Source organism: Canis aureus, chromosome 22, assembly GCF_053574225.1.
Source record: "Canis aureus isolate CA01 chromosome 22, VMU_Caureus_v.1.0, whole genome shotgun sequence".
Classification (NCBI taxonomy): domain Eukaryota; kingdom Metazoa; phylum Chordata; class Mammalia; order Carnivora; family Canidae; genus Canis; species Canis aureus.
Window position 1 is genome coordinate 30,268,858 of NC_135632.1, and position 16,127 is coordinate 30,284,984.

At 34.5% G+C, this 16,127-nt stretch overlaps 1 long non-coding RNA gene across 1 annotated transcript; it reads left to right on the forward strand.

The window, feature by feature from the left end:
* The first annotated feature begins 908 nt into the window (after positions 1-908).
* Positions 909-11,605, forward strand: LOC144293976 (uncharacterized). The gene is made up of 2 exons (XR_013361331.1): positions 909-1,257; positions 11,350-11,605. It is a non-coding gene; the product is annotated as an uncharacterized LOC144293976 (long non-coding RNA).
* The last annotated feature ends 4,522 nt before the right edge of the window (positions 11,606-16,127 follow it).

The window sequence follows — 16,127 nt, forward strand, 5'->3', positions numbered from 1 at the left end:
CAAAATTAATGTATAGATTTTAGAAGTCAAGATAGTGTTTATAGTGGATGTGTGTGTGTGTGTGTGTGTGTGTGTGTGTAGCGGGGGGGTTAATTTGGTAGAATTTTTATCATTAAATTGTTAATTTTTGCTGTTATTTATAATTATAAATAGCTTTAAGCACAAAGACTCTACATCTTATGTGTGTGTATATATTTAAAGAACATAATAAATATAACTTTATAAATATAAATAATTATGTATTTATAAAGTTAGTCAAAATTAGGTCTCCATAAGAATTTTTATTTAAGAAGAGTTCATCAGTTTTTTCAAGCTTTCAAAATGCTTGTTTGTAGAAATTAAGTTAGGCAGGAGCTCCTGTTTTGCAGATGGGTATAAGCAGGTAAGAAAATAAGCTAGATTACTTTTATTGAAAGGCAAAATGTGGAATCAGCACTCAGGGACCTAAGACAAACCCTGGCAAACACAATACTAAATACTAGAAACTTGAAACTAAAGACACTGAGCTGTCACATGATGTTTGGGGATGATTTTTCACAGAACAATAAGAACTACTGTATATTGAGTACTTTCATGGTTAGACATACTGGCTCATACATTTGAAGATGCATGTTAAAAATATTATCTAAAATTTTCAGAACAAAGAAGTTGGTATTTCCATCTGAAGTTTTACTGAAGCAGGCATTAAGGCTCAAAATGGTTAAATAATATGCTCAACATCACAGAACAAAGTATTTCAGTCAGGATTCCATCCAAATCTGTTCCAAAGAAAGTTTCTACTCTTTATATTATCTAATAATAAACTGAAACTGATTTAAGATTCACAGACACGCACCCACATTATATGTATATATGACAATAACAAAGGTTTTTAACCAAAACAGCTGTGACACAAACCATAAGGAATAGACAGCCTCAAATCAGAGATGGTCTAAGGGAGGCTGTTCAATTCTAAGCCATTCTGCTCAGGCTTCACATAGACTTTGGTTTTGTTTTTTCCTCATTTCAATCAGCAGAGGAATTTACTTGGAAGCAAAAACCTTGGTTTCTTAACCATTATTACCCACCTGAAGTCATCGTTTCTGTTTATTACATCATAATCATCTCTACTTGCCACCAATTGTACATTCCCAAAGAGGAAATTATGATTTCAAGTGAAGACAATGGAGCAGGAACAGATGTGCTGCTAAAAGAGAGACATCCTATTATCCTGAATATGTACTCCGTAATGAAAAACAAGGCAAAAGAGATCAGAAGGTATTGTCATATTTCAAAATAGAGTCTGTTCTAGCAGCAGGATTACATTTAAATAGAAGGATCTGAAATTTTGATGTACCATTCATAGTACTTTATGCTTGACACTTCATATTCTAGAGAAACTGCAAAAACTTCAAAACATATCCCTCTGTAGCATTGTTGGTAAATCTTTCACTGTAGCCTTTGCAATATTTTTCTCTATTCTGATTTTCTTTAGTCACAGCAAGTTGACCCTACTTCCAAGTGTGACACTTTCATGTGGTTCTAACTCCATTATTCTCCAAACTTCTATTAGATTGTACCATCTGCTTTAGAGATCTTCATAAAATGTATGTCTTCTTAACTCTAGGGAAGGAGACACTAACAGGATGGGAAACTGTGTAATGATTCACAGTTTTTAAAAATCTATGTTTGGTCCTACCAATTCATTCATAAAAGCAGATCTTGTTCACTTAATATTTGTTAGACATTGGATAGGCTAAAGGTATATTGTAAAGACTTGTTACAGAAACTCACAGCAGCCATAGCAGAATGAAAAACAGATAAGGTAGTGGATAAACACAAAACTGTGATCAATGCTATGACAGAGATATTCACTATATCCAATGAAAGTTCCTTATAAATACAGAGACACAGACCAGACTGATGGGGGAGACTAAAAATGAGTGAAAACTGTTTGTAAAGGTGCAGTGGTAAAACCAACCAGAAACAGGGACAGGTAGTAATATACATGTGTTGAAAGGAGTGTTGGCTACGGAGGAGTCAGCTGCAGATGGCAGGGTGGGCATACGCAGGGATCAAATGGGCTGTTAAGTCAGTATTAAAGCATGCAGAGTTTTGTCTTCTCTCTAGAATCACTCTGAGAAATCTCCAAAACTAAACCTGCTGCTGATGTTTCCAAAGCCCAGTGGGAGCCCAGTGAAGACCAATTTGTTTTCTTCTTCAGCAGCTGTCCTTTTATCTTCCTTTGAATTTTCTAGGTTTGGAATACCTGGTGCTACTTCTGACAACAGAATTTTTTTGTTGTTATTTCTTTTCCATTTCTCTTTGTCCCTCTACCCCTTTCCCCCAGGCCTACTGGATTAATTTTGATTAACTTTGATTAACTCAAAGTCAATTGATTAGTAACATTATCATGCCTACAAAATCCCCTGAACCTATATACCATCCTCTCTACATATTGTGCCCACATTCAGGAAGAAGAATTGCATGAGGCGTGTACACTAAGAGGCAGGAGTCTCAAGGCCATCTCAGAATTCTGCCCACCACATGGACCATCCATCCCAGAGCACCTAGCACTGTCTTTTACACTGTAGATAGTCCATATATATTTGTCCACTGATTGAAGATACATATTACCTACCTATAACAAAAATATATAAATAATATCTACAAACAGAATGATGATGCTTCTCCTCCCTGGGCAAAAGCTTATTTGATCCTTTAGCTCCCTGTGGGTCTCTCTCCCTTTAACCTTTATAAATGATTTCTATAAAGAGAATTTTCTGAATTTTTATTCAGAGAATTTTCAGTGCTCTGAACAGTCTTGGATCCTAGAGGTGAAGCAAAACAAGCTTGCTTAGGTGTGTGATTTCTTTCATACAGATTTCTTTCAGAACCTGCAGTTGACCTGTTAGGAACATGACTGTTCTAAGAAAATTATTCTAAAATAATTCAATTTCTGTAAATGATTCTCCTGGGGCAGAAATTAAGGGCTGTAATTAAGGACCCCTTATAGGGGCTATTTTTTTTTAATAGTTTCACTTGGGCAAACAACTCAACATCGATGATGATTTCTAGTTGCAAACATTTCTTACTTGAGTCTGGGCACTGATGGACAAGTGTTTTCCTTTTAAAAAAAATAGAAAAAAATCACATGGAAAAAACAAGCATATGTGAATTCTAAACAAAATGTGTGCTGACTCTTCATGTTCAGCTTCCTTATTGGAAACATACAACATACAAACTTGTAAAACTTTTCTTCCTTATTTACAACCATGAAATAAAAAGCATAAACTTTTTATTATCTGCACAGCTTTATATAAGGAAAATATATTGATACTTCACAGTATCAGAGTTTCAGATACTACGCAGGGATTTTTTTTCTAATGGTGTCTCATAATAAACATATAATTAAAACAAGCAAATTTACAAAGCTTATATTTTTATTAAAATTCATGCAAAACTACAAAGTTCACTGTACATCTGTTATATATATTTGCAGAAATGTGATTATAAATGAAAACTCCTACATACTTTAACACCAGTTTCCCCAAAATTGAAATCCAGAGCAGTTTCATACACCTACCTGGTTCAGAGAGGGATCCTCACATAAAGGGACAAAGACAAGGTATAAAAGCATAATTCTAGATACCTATTTGAATATTTCAAAGTAAAATAAATGATGTTGACAGTTGCATCTCCATTAATATATATTTCTTGCATAATTCTAGATACCTATTTGAATATTTCAAAGTAAAATAAATGATGTTGACAGTTGCATCTCCATTAATATATATTTCTTAAAACGTATAATTTCTAAATTGCTTGGAATAAAAAAATTCAGTGTTTGCAAATTTATTTTTAATTATGAATTAAATATTAGAAAAATTCTAACACTGAAAATGCTGAAGAAATCCTCCAACTATCCACCTCATAAAGAGTCATGAATGAAGAGGTGCTTGGAATTATAAACAGCTAGTTAACCAAAACTATTAAGTTGCTTCTGTTGTGTGAGTTAGCACATAATGGGGGGAAGGAGTATGTTATATATTTTGAATTTGGATCCTATGAAATTTCTTAATACAGGGTTCAAGACATTTTCACTTAAAAAATTGATGCAAAATGGGCTAAATTTTTTTTTTCACAGTTTCACTTAGGCAAACAACTCAACACCAAGATTCTTTCATCAGACAAATGGGGTTATCTTTAATGTGGTTGGCGTTCTATGGCAATGACCTGGAAGGGATAATAAAAGATATATATATAGAATGATAGTACATTGAAAAATGCACTATAATAGAGATAAAACAAATCAGAAGCATGACCAAAGATGCATAAATTGATATTCAACTCAGAGAGAGTATGTGGTTCTAACAGTGGGAAATTAGTTGGAATCAAGTATTTGAGTCTCAGAGAATCAGTGCTCTAAAGATGATCATAAATACCACTCTTTGTCCTTTTGGTTGCCTAGTTTGACCTTCTTTCTCCCCTGTGATTCCCTGTCTTCCTACAAAACTCTCACTTTGTTTTCCATTGATTTCTTCAAAGGACTATTAAACACTAAGTACACCCCAAATTAGGTAATTCTTTGTAAATAAAAGTACTGATTCTTAAACACAGTGTGTATGATAATGCTTCTTGCTAAGCATACTGTATATCTGTTATGTATATCTGCAGAAATATGATTATAAATGAAATGTGATTCTAAATTTCTTCCAGTTACTTAGAGTCCTAGGATACTATTATGACTCATCTACATTCACACATGTGAATGCACACATAATACATAAACACACAAACACAGAAACACACACATAATCCCAAACATGGTTTTAGCCTGAAAATTGAAAAAGTCATATAGTTCGTTTGTTTTGAGGTTTTTTGTTTTCTTTTTTTTAAATTCTGTTAAAATCATAGTTACTTTTCTGCCATGTGACTAGACATCAAACACTATTTCTTGTACCAAATGCCAACAAGTGAGAAGAAACAGGGAAGGCAATATTTTGATGATGTGCTTGGGCTTTTCCTGGTAACGTACTACATCATGGGAAGATGTCAGGGAAGGCTGATATATAAAGACATACTTATTTTTCTGGATTTGCCTAGTATAATATGATTCAATTCTGAAGCTGTATAATATGATGAACTATGAAGCTATATGTGGAAAGCATACAAAAAGATAAAGCTTGAGAGGAAGGAATCTCCTTCTTAGCAATGAAGCAAGGAATCATAGGCCGGCCTTAAGAAAAGAAGTTTACTCTGAAAATAACAGAAATTGATCTGAGCAGTGTGATAACTTATCAAGGGAAGAAACTGTAAATTATTTCAATAGTTTCATCCCTAGTGGATTTTTAAACCAGAGTAGGTAAGATATAGCAAAGTATATTAATACGGACAACAATAAGCTGGCAGAAAGATAGAGTGAGGAAACTCCTAGGTCATTTTCATTATTATTCATCAATTTTTAAAAATGCATTTGATATCTTAAAAGGTCTTGGAGTTTATGAACACATTTTTCCAGAGTGTAATAAGCCAAAACATAACAAAATAAAAAAAAAATCTAAAAAACAGAAGGACCCCGTATCTTGAAAGCAATATCAAGCATTTTCTCAGCAAGTTGAACATTGAGAAATGTCTTATGGTGCAAATTAATAGAGTATCCTAAGATTTATGTGGTAGCAAGAAATTACTGATTCCAAAAACATAGGTCTTAGACTTAACGCTTAAGGCTCTTGAAGACCTAATTTGCAGATTACATTCTGAGAGCATTTTAACCTCCCACCCTTTCATGTAGTCTGCACATTCACCCCTATTCTCTCCTTCCTTACTTGTATATCACATGTTTTCTGGGCTCCAAGCCTTTATGGGCTCATATAATTTTCAACAAGCTTGTACACATCCAGCCACACCCCACTCACATACCAAACATTCTCCAACACCCTATTGATTACCTTCCTAGATAAATTCCCAAAGACCTATGTTCAAATCTCTTTTCTAGAGTGTTCACTTTTGTGTTTTAGTTCTTTGCACATTTAATTTACTTCCACCATAACAGCAGTTCCCTAGACCTAAACCTTCAGCCCCTAGGGAGGGGAGGAATGGAATTGTTGAAGGAGGCTAATAAATTTATACATGCATATGTATTTTTTCAATCAGTAGGGTAAAGAAGCTACAGCCAGTGTTCTGTGAAGAAGTGTAAAGAAGTGTAAAATACTGAGTCTAACAGGAGACAGCAAAGTACAGCTTATGGGCCAAATTCAGCCTGTATCTGTAAATACAATTTTATTACAGTCCACCCACACCCATTAATTTATGTATTGTTTATATTTGTTTTCATGCAGTAACATCAGAATTGTCACAAACTTAGTGGCTTATAGCAGTACAAAATTATTACACATCTCTGGAACTCAGATGTTCAAGATGGGTTTTGCTGGACTAAAGTGAAGTGTTAGTAGGTCTGTGTTACTGTTGGAGGTTCTAGGGGATATTCTACTTTCTTACTATTTTCAGCTTCTAGAAGTCACCCACATTCCATGGTTTGTGGACTCATATTTTGATTTATAAAGTCAGCAATGCTGAGCTGCATCTTTACACTGCTACCACTATGGTCTTGTATCTGAACACCTGGATAATCCCAGCATTTTCCTTATCTTAATATCAGATGATTAGTAAACTTAGTTCAATCTGCGACCTTAATCCCCTTCACCATATCATATAAAATATTCAGAAAAAAATAAAATAAAATAAAATAAAATAAAATATTCAGTTTCTAGAGATTAGAATATGGACATTTTTGAGGGAGCATTTTTCTATCTACCACAGTAGCCAAGACTGATAACATTTCTGCCCTGATGAAAATTGTATCTTAATGCGAGGAGAAGTAAATAAATATAGAAACATGTCATAAATTTTAAAGAATAAATAAATACTTGAATAGAGCAGGGTCAGTAGGAAGAGATTGATGGGGCCTGAGAGTTATAAAAAGTCATCAGAGAGGTAGAAAAACCACGAGAGACTCTTAACTATAGGAAGCAAACTAAGGTTGCTGCAGGGGAGGTGGGTGGGGGGATGGGGTAATTTGGTGATGGGCATTAAGGAGGGCACATGATGTGATGAACACTGGATGTTATAAGTAACTGAAAAATCATTGCACACTACATCTGAAACTAAAAATGTACTTGATGTTGGCTAATTGAATTTAAGAAATAAATAAAAAGCAGGTTATCTTATTTATATACAATAAGTATGTAAGTAGACTATCTTAATTTATAAACAATAAATCAAGACAAAGAAGTGAGGCACTTTTTCTAGTGTTAATGTGGCATTCACGTCTCTGTCTCCAAATCTCCTGCTCTCTCCATGATTCAGCTCTGCTTTCCCATTTACCCAATTGTCAGATGGGAATGAATCTACCCGTGTTACAATTCCACCTGCAGTGCCTGGCATAGTGCCTGGAACATAACAAAACCTCAATAATTATATGTTATTGGTGTTGATATTCTTCTTGGACATTCTCATCTCCTATTTTTCATTGCTTCACTGAGCCAATAAGAGAATTATTCTGCAGGGACATACTCAGAAATTTCTTTTGAAAAAAAAAATATCTGCAAGAGACAAAGCAATACAAAGATCTATAGCCTAAAATATTCCCTGCATTTATCTACATGTTTTTCAATGCTCTCTGCAGGTGGATCGGCATCATGGATAAAATATCAATAAGCAAAGGATGTGCTAAGAAAACAAACACGGTAAATTTACTCAAAAAATGTGACCAAATGGCCCACATAATTTTGAGGTCATTTTTAATAGCATGGCATTTCTTTGAAGGAAAGAGTAGTGTTTAAGAACCAGATTGCCTAATTGTTTGAGGGAGAAGTAATTTTCTTCACTTTCTTGATATTGTTTGTAAGTCTTCCCACTGCTTTAAAGTAAAATCCAGTGACTCCTTGTTACCTAAAACAATTCAAAATCTCTATCATCACATTAAAGGCCCTTGACCATCTGGACCCAGTTTCATTTTCTACCATCCCTTATTCTATTGTACACTACATCATTTTGCATAACAAATGTTTCCAATTTTCAGGAAGTTCCTTGCATTCCATACTTTCCTAAGAGTGTGTGTGCCATAAAAGCAGGGACAGTGACATGTATTTCTATAGTGGTGGTGCTTAGCATAAAGTTAGGCACATAATAGGAATCAATAAATAAATTCTATATAAGTAATTATATCACTAAGCTGAGTAAATAAATGAATTAATTAATATCTGGCTGTTCAACAATTCTTGTTTTTTTAGATTTATAATTGCATTTATGTCTATTAAAAAAATGGAACACTTCCTGTGTTTCTAGGGCTGAATTAGCTCAGACATTTCCTATTCTTTACATTCAAGGCATTAGCTTGACTGACTCATGGTGGTTGACTCTAAGGAAACTTTGGGGCTGTATGTGCCCATCTCCTGATCAGCCATTTGCTTTAGTACATTAGGACTTTAATAGAAACTGCCTAATGCGCAGGTAAGTCAGTAAGAAATAAAATATAGGTCATTACTCAGTGGTATCCATTGAGCAGAGCAGCAAAATGTAAATCACTGAGAATGGGGATGGTTCATGCCATTTTGCACTTTGGAGTAAGTCTGAAGACTTCCTGTGGCTGTGAGGTCCCAGGGTCCGCTTTAGAAAGCTAAGGAGCAAATCTCTTCCTTGTCAGGGTCAACCTACTACTAGCAACTCCCTGTTCCAGAAAAGGGAAGTGAAGATTCTGTATATTTATCCTGCACTCTGCGATTGTCTAGCCCTATCCTTCACGTACATACATTATAGTATGTCACCTTAAAGTTGTAACTCAGGTTCTCCAAATCTCAGCTTCTTGATTTATAAAATGAAAATGACATCTATTCTACCTATGTGGCATGATTCTTTTTGAGCATTAAAATAAAATATGCAAAAGGGCTTGGATAGCAGACATCATCTTTGCCCTATCCATAACTCTAGCATCTTTCAGTGTCTCTAACCAATACCCAAATGCCAGTATTTGGAACTTTGCAGATGCTGACTTTTTCCCCCACTGAAACCTGGAAAACTTCACTGTCTATGTGCTGATGTGTGTCAGCCTGCTTAATAGCACATGTTCCACTGGCTGCTTTCCATTCTGTTCATCACATTTCTACCTGTGTTATCAGAACTTCTCAAATATACAAATGAATCCTGGTCTCAGAATCTCTACGAGGAGAACTCAAATAGCCTACACATTGTGAAGGGCCTCCTGAGAGGGGAATGATGATGTTATTATTTTGATAAATTAGAAACAAAACTAAAAGAACTTTTTGTGTTTAGGGCCTCCCTGGGCATATAAGGAATGGATATGTGAAGGGCTCTGGGTGATAGCCTGAGGCAGGGTTAGAAGTAGAGCAAAGCAGTGTCTAGCTGAGCCCAAGGATTAGCCTAAGGGCAGATTATCAGACTTCAGCTCAGAAAAACTATTTTTAAAACCCAGTCATGGTCTCTAGGTTCATAAATATAATGCAAGCAAAGGAAGGTGTGGTAGCAAATTGCATGTCAGATGAATTCCAATGTGTGGGAATATCCATAGCATAGAAATTTAGCCCTAAAAGGGATTTTACCAGCTTGCATGGATTTACCTTTATAACCTGTTTTTCTAACACTTCTAACAGATTAATCTTCATCTCAGAAAAAAGAAAGAAAGAAAGAAAGAAAGAAAGAAAGAAAGAAAGAAAGAAAATGATAATACTAGATTATTATTCATAGAGTAAAATAAGAAGCCATGAGTTCATACCATTTCAAAAAATTGAAAGAATGAACAAAAGGTAGGGAGGATATGGTTCTGCCTTAGAACAGAATTCCACCTAATACGTTTAGAATAAAAAATGTATAATAATTGTTTCAGTCAAGAATCATCTATTGATGCTACACAACAGTATGAAGAGAAATAAGATATTTACATAATTTCAAAGCATCTCCATACATGATACTTACTAAATACAATAAGAAAAATAGTAATTTAGAGTGGAGAAATCTGACAGATATGACCTTAACTTCACCAGTAATAAGACATATGGACATTATGAGCATGAAATAAACATGATCCCATGAGAAGGCACAGCATAATTTCTATGATTTTCTTACTAAAAACATAGTCATGAAGAAACATCAGACTAAGTCAAGAAACATTTTACAAATTAACTCTCCAGTACTCTTGAGAAATATCAAGTTTATGCAAGACAAAGGTCAATGAAAGAACCTTTTCAGATTAAAGGAAAATAAGAATCCATGGCAACAAAATGAACCCCCATCCATACAAGAACATTGGTGGGTCAATTAGCAAAATTAGCAAAATTGGTCTATAGATTTAAAAATTAATATTGTATTAATGTTAAGTTCCTGATTTTGATCAGTGAATTCTAGTTATATATTGAAGAATCTGGGTAAAGTGCATAAGGGATTCTTTGTACTATTTTTAAAAACATTTTATTTATTTATTCATGAGAGACATAGGGAGAGAGAAGCAGAGACATAGGCCAAGGGAGAAGCAGGCTCCATATAGGAAGCCCCATGTGGGACTAGATCCAGGGACTCCAGGATCACGCCCTGAGCCAAACGCAGCTGCTTAATTGCTGAGCCACCCAGGCATCCCTGTTCTATTTTTATAATTCTTTTAAAGTCTAAAATTATTTCAAAATTACAACCGAAAAAAAAACCTTTTAAAATATTATAGACATTCACTCTAGGTGATCCATTTATTAATCAGAAACATGTCAACCTTAAATCTCAAAACTAAGGGCAAAAGTATAGAAATTATGTATTATTTAAATTAAACTTTAAATTAGAAAGCATTTCATGAAAATATTGTTAGATTGTCATTTGCTTTTTAAAAAAAGGCTTTTCAGGAACCCATGTTTGATAAGGACTCACAAAACCAATGTTTCTATCTCTACTACCTGGATATATATTCCTGAATGTCTCTATGTCCACTTCTTTCTCTGAAAAAAATGGAAATAACCATCATCTGCCCTCTGAGATCTTGCAAGTAATTGTAACAAAGAAAATCAAAGCAATTATGATGAAAACACTCTAAAGCAGCCCTGTCTTCTGTACACTCAGGCTCAATATCCCATTCTGAATTGAATGTGTAAAAAAATATATTTTACTCTAAAAATGAGTTATTTTGAAATATGATTACATTTTTCAACAAGTTTCTTTTTATTGAAACTGGATTTTTTTTTTAACCCCCAACCTTTTCAGTTCTCAAGAGGCTGACTTTTAATTATATTATCCCTTGATCTGGAGTCGTTCTTATTACTTGTTTAAATGTTATTGTTTGGACTTGAATTGATCTCTTCTGTTCAATTTCAGGGTTAGCATTTGCTGCGACACAGAGTGAATTTTTACTCCTGTTGCCTTGAGGACATTCATTGGAAACATCATGTTGCACTTGATGGAGATTCTCCTGATGAAAAGGTTCATGAAAAAGAACAAATTAATTTTTGGTAACAATCAATGGTACCATCCAATGCATTTTCCCGTTTCCTTTACTTTTCATTCTCTTTCTCATTGTGCCCTAGCTGCCTGATTCTCTTCATGGAGAAAATACACTGTAATTTATTTTAAAGGAACTCCTAAAACTGCCTACTGGTCTTAATTATAACAGACCATGGTTTATCTGGAATCCTAATCTGGCTTTGAATGCTCAGCAAAGAGCATCAGAACCATAGCTCAAGCCACAGAAAAAAATCAATCAAGAAGACTTTATCTGTCCTATTGTTAAAGAGAAATGGGACCTCCTGGCTATGAGAAGACAAATTGCTATCCCAGTCAACTTCCTTTTCTGGTCTTTTAAACTATGTATTTATGTATATGTAAATATATAATTTAAGTATTTATATATATAAATATTTATATATATGCACACTAACTTAAGGTGTTTTGTTGTGTTGTGCTATTTCCACACAAAAGGGTGTATTATAAATCCCCTTGGAATGGATTAATTATTTGTGAGTTTATTGTACAACAACTTTTTCACTGCTGTTAATCTTATTTAGCACCTAGGAGACTTCCTTTATACTGCACAGGAATTATAGAAATAAACGCAGTGTTATTATGACATTGTTCTGTATTGTATACATCAAGAGCAGCCAAGCTGCCCTGAAATGGCCAATTTACCCACCTCAGTTTGTTAGAGTGGTTTTGCATGCTGAAAATTATCTGTTCAACTGAGAAGAGTGCTTTCTCTGACAAGTATATGTTTGGTATCCCTACACATTATTAACTATGTGCCAAGTATTATTCTCTCTAAGTTTTAGTTGTAAGAAAATCTAATGACCCATGTTTCTGAAGAGTTTTGTATAAAAGGCAGCAACTATGAATTAAGAATATAAAGTTGAGCCTCTTACTATAAAAGGGAGCAAGTTACCATCTCCAGTGTAATCAAGCAGTTCTGAAATGATAATACTGAAAAGAAATAATCACTATTCCACATATACTAACCAGTGCCTACATAACAGAATGTATATGACCAAGTGACATAGTAGGGGTAGCACTTGTTGCCTGAAAATTCAGCTTATAATACCTTATTTTTTTTCCCCTAAAGACCTAATACCATCTTTGAAATACAGTAAAGACCACTCTAAAATGCATATTGCCAGAGAATGCTCATGTATTTGGATGGACACTGTCATGGAAGTGTTCCAGGTGAGGTAGGGGAAATATTGAAGAAGAATCACAAGAAAAGAAGGAGGATGAACACAAGGATTCCAAAAGTATGTCCCAGTAAGCCATCAGTGACTTCTCAAGTTTCCTCAGGACAAAGTTGTCTGACTGGTTTTCATTTCTTAAATGAGGAAATAGAGGGACACCTAAGTAGCTCGGTGGTTGAACATCTGCCTTTGGCTAAGGTCGTGATCCTGGGGTCCTGGGATCAAGTCCCATATTAGCCTGCTTCTTGCCTATGTCTCTGCCTGACTCTCATGTATAAATTTAAAAAAATGAGGAAATTGAATATTTTTCTTTTACTTATAAATATTCTGAGAGTGTAGGTTGTCTGTGTAATGGCTTCCATTAAGGTTCTTTCAATATTCCTTTCTGCTTGATTTTTATATAAGTATGCTAACATTACTACAGAAAGCTTCACTAAATTAAAATATTGTTATAGCTAAATGTTACAGGTATTACATTATAATTCATGATAAAAGGTTATTATTCATTAGTTCAAGGTTCTGTTAGCATAATCTTTCTGCCTCCCTGACTAAGTTTTTTGGTTTTATAATAGTGAGCTAATTGTTCATTTTTCTAATAGTAGCCCTTAAAAAATGTAAGAATATGGTGACACTATTGCTCCTTCCTTAGTAAAATAGAAGGACAGAATAGCGTACTTGAAAGAGCTACATATAATCACAAAGTTAGAGAAGCTGGGTTCAAGATCCATCTTCTATACCCATATATGTCATTAAGAAAGCAGTTTCTTGGGGCACCTGAGTGGCTCAGGTGGTTGAATGTCCAACTCTTGGTTTTGGCTCAGATCATGATCTCATGGGTCATGAGACTGATCCTCCTGGTGGGCTCCATGCTCAGCAGAGTCTGCTTGAGGTCCTCTCCCTCTGCCTCTCCCCCTACTCTCATACTTTCCTCATCTCTCTCTCACTCTCTAAAGTAAAATAAATAATATTTTTTAAAAAAGAAAGCAATTTCTTTCTGAACTTGTTTCTTAGCTGTAAGGTGGGGATAATAATGATTAAACCTGTCCTTTAAGGATGTTGTGAGACTCAAATGTGATAGTATATGCAATCATACACATATACATTTTTCAAGTGTTAGGTCTTATTACCATAATCATCTTCAAATTTTTAAGCCTTTGCCTGTGAATATATATATATATGACGAGTTCCTACGCACCCACTCAAAATATACCAAAGGCTCTGATGTTTTATATCATTCTTTAGATATTTGCATGTAATCCATGATATAAGTATAGAACCTTAAATAATCGCTTTAATATTAATCTTAATATTGAAAGCCATTTGAAAGAAGGAAAATACTGTAACATAGAGATATCTTCAGATACTTAAACTTTAGGAGAATTCAGGTAATACTTTGATGGAACCTGATGAACTCTGCCTCCACCTTAGGTATCTTTGTGGTAGGATCATCTGGAATATAATTAAATTCCATGGCACACCCACAAAAAATTCCATCACATACAATTTCATAAGAGATTCTAAGGAGGATGAAGCTCCTTATCCCTGGAAGAACAGTGCATTTTGTTAGGGAATGTGTAAAGGTGTGGACCTGGGAATTTAAAAGCGCTGAGGGGAGGAAATAGTTATGAGCGGGCTTGGGGTCTGGAAAGAGAAAGCAGCTACAGGACACTCATTTCAATAGCCAAGTCTGGAAGAGCCTCTGCATAATATAAACGATCTGGTAATTTAGATAAAACTTCTATCTTCCTTTCTCCACACTGTGCTTTTCTGAGATTTTCCTGACCATCCAATGAAGGTTCTCTTGGATCCCATTGCAGGCCTAACTAGTCTAAGGAGCACAGAGGTCCAGGGTGCCCCCAAAAAGAGACAGACCTTATCTATCTCTAATCTTTTCCAGAGAAGCAATGACCAGAGACTTTCCACCCATACTCTGTGAGTTTCACCAGGCAGAGGTACCACCATTCACATGATCTGGCCCCACTTATCTTTTAAATTTCATCTTGAACCAGCCATTCTCCTCTTGATTTACTGTACTCTAAACAAACCAACCTCCTCCTCATTTTTAAAAAAGAGATAATAACATCTTTCCCATCTCAGGACTTCTACATTTTCTGTTTTCTTACCCCGAAACACTCTCTTTTACTGTTCTTTACATGGTTAGCTTCTCTTCTTGCATGAATTCTAATTAGATACAGTGGTAAACTGAATTGAAATCAGTAGTGGCTCTGTGATTAACACAACATGGTATAAAATAAAACTGGTATTAACACTTTGAGAAGAAAAGATGGACTTTTTTTTTTAGATTTTATTTATTTATTCATGAGAGACACAGAGAGAGAATGGCAGAGACACAGGCAAGGGAGAAGCAGGTTCCATGCAGGGAGCCCAAGTGGGACTCGATCCCAGGACTTTAGGATCATGCCCTGGGCTGGAGGCTGGCGTTCAATCGCTGAGCCACCCAGGCGTCCCAGAAAGGATGGACTTTTAAATAAGTGGGATTAGGATATTTAGCCATGAAATTTGAAGATAAAATATTAGTTTCTAAAAATAATATCAGATGAATTAATACCATTATACAAAACAAACTCATTAGAAAACAATTTTAAACTTAGAACCTTCTTAAACCAACAGAAATCATAAAATCCTTAATTACTCCTTAATAACAACATATTCACATAATAAATCTAAAATGGACATAAATATATTAAATAATTCCTTACCCAGTTTTTATCAAAGAATTGCAAATCATAACGACAATAAAATATCAAACTGTAGCCATTATCCATGCTTGGTGAGGATATAAACAGATGGAAATTCTCATGTATTACTTGTGGGAGTCGATTTTTAGTGTAAATGTGTGTCTTAAAGACTAGTTGATATCCATCAAATTTAAAATGAGCATGACTTTTTGTCCCCCCAAATAGAATTTTTAGTTATTTATCATAAAGAATTTCTTGTTAGTTAGCTATTAAAAAGAATGATAGAAAAAAAATAATATTGAATGAGAAATAACTTATATTTTAATGATGAAAATAAAATTAAGTTTCAGAAGGAAAGTCTTTCTTAAACCACGACATGAAAGGAATGGAAATGCAGTAAGTAATATGTTAAACCTGGTGGATTTAAGGAATTAACTTTTATTAATTCTTTGTATATGTTTTTGTATTTTTTATAATTTCTCCTACAGTAAAAAACATTAATAAATTGTTAGAGCAAAAGTATACAATTAAAAATTGCAGATAGTGTTGTCCCACATCAAATATAAACCTTTAAAATATATATATAAACCTTTGCTTCAGTACAAGCTGTTTGCCATTACTCTACAGTAACCTCCAAGAAATGAATGTGTTCTCCAAGTGATTTAACATCTTAAATGTGGCACTTGAAAAATAAGATGTCCCACTTTTTTCAACTCACTTCTTGGGGGGGTGGGAAGAA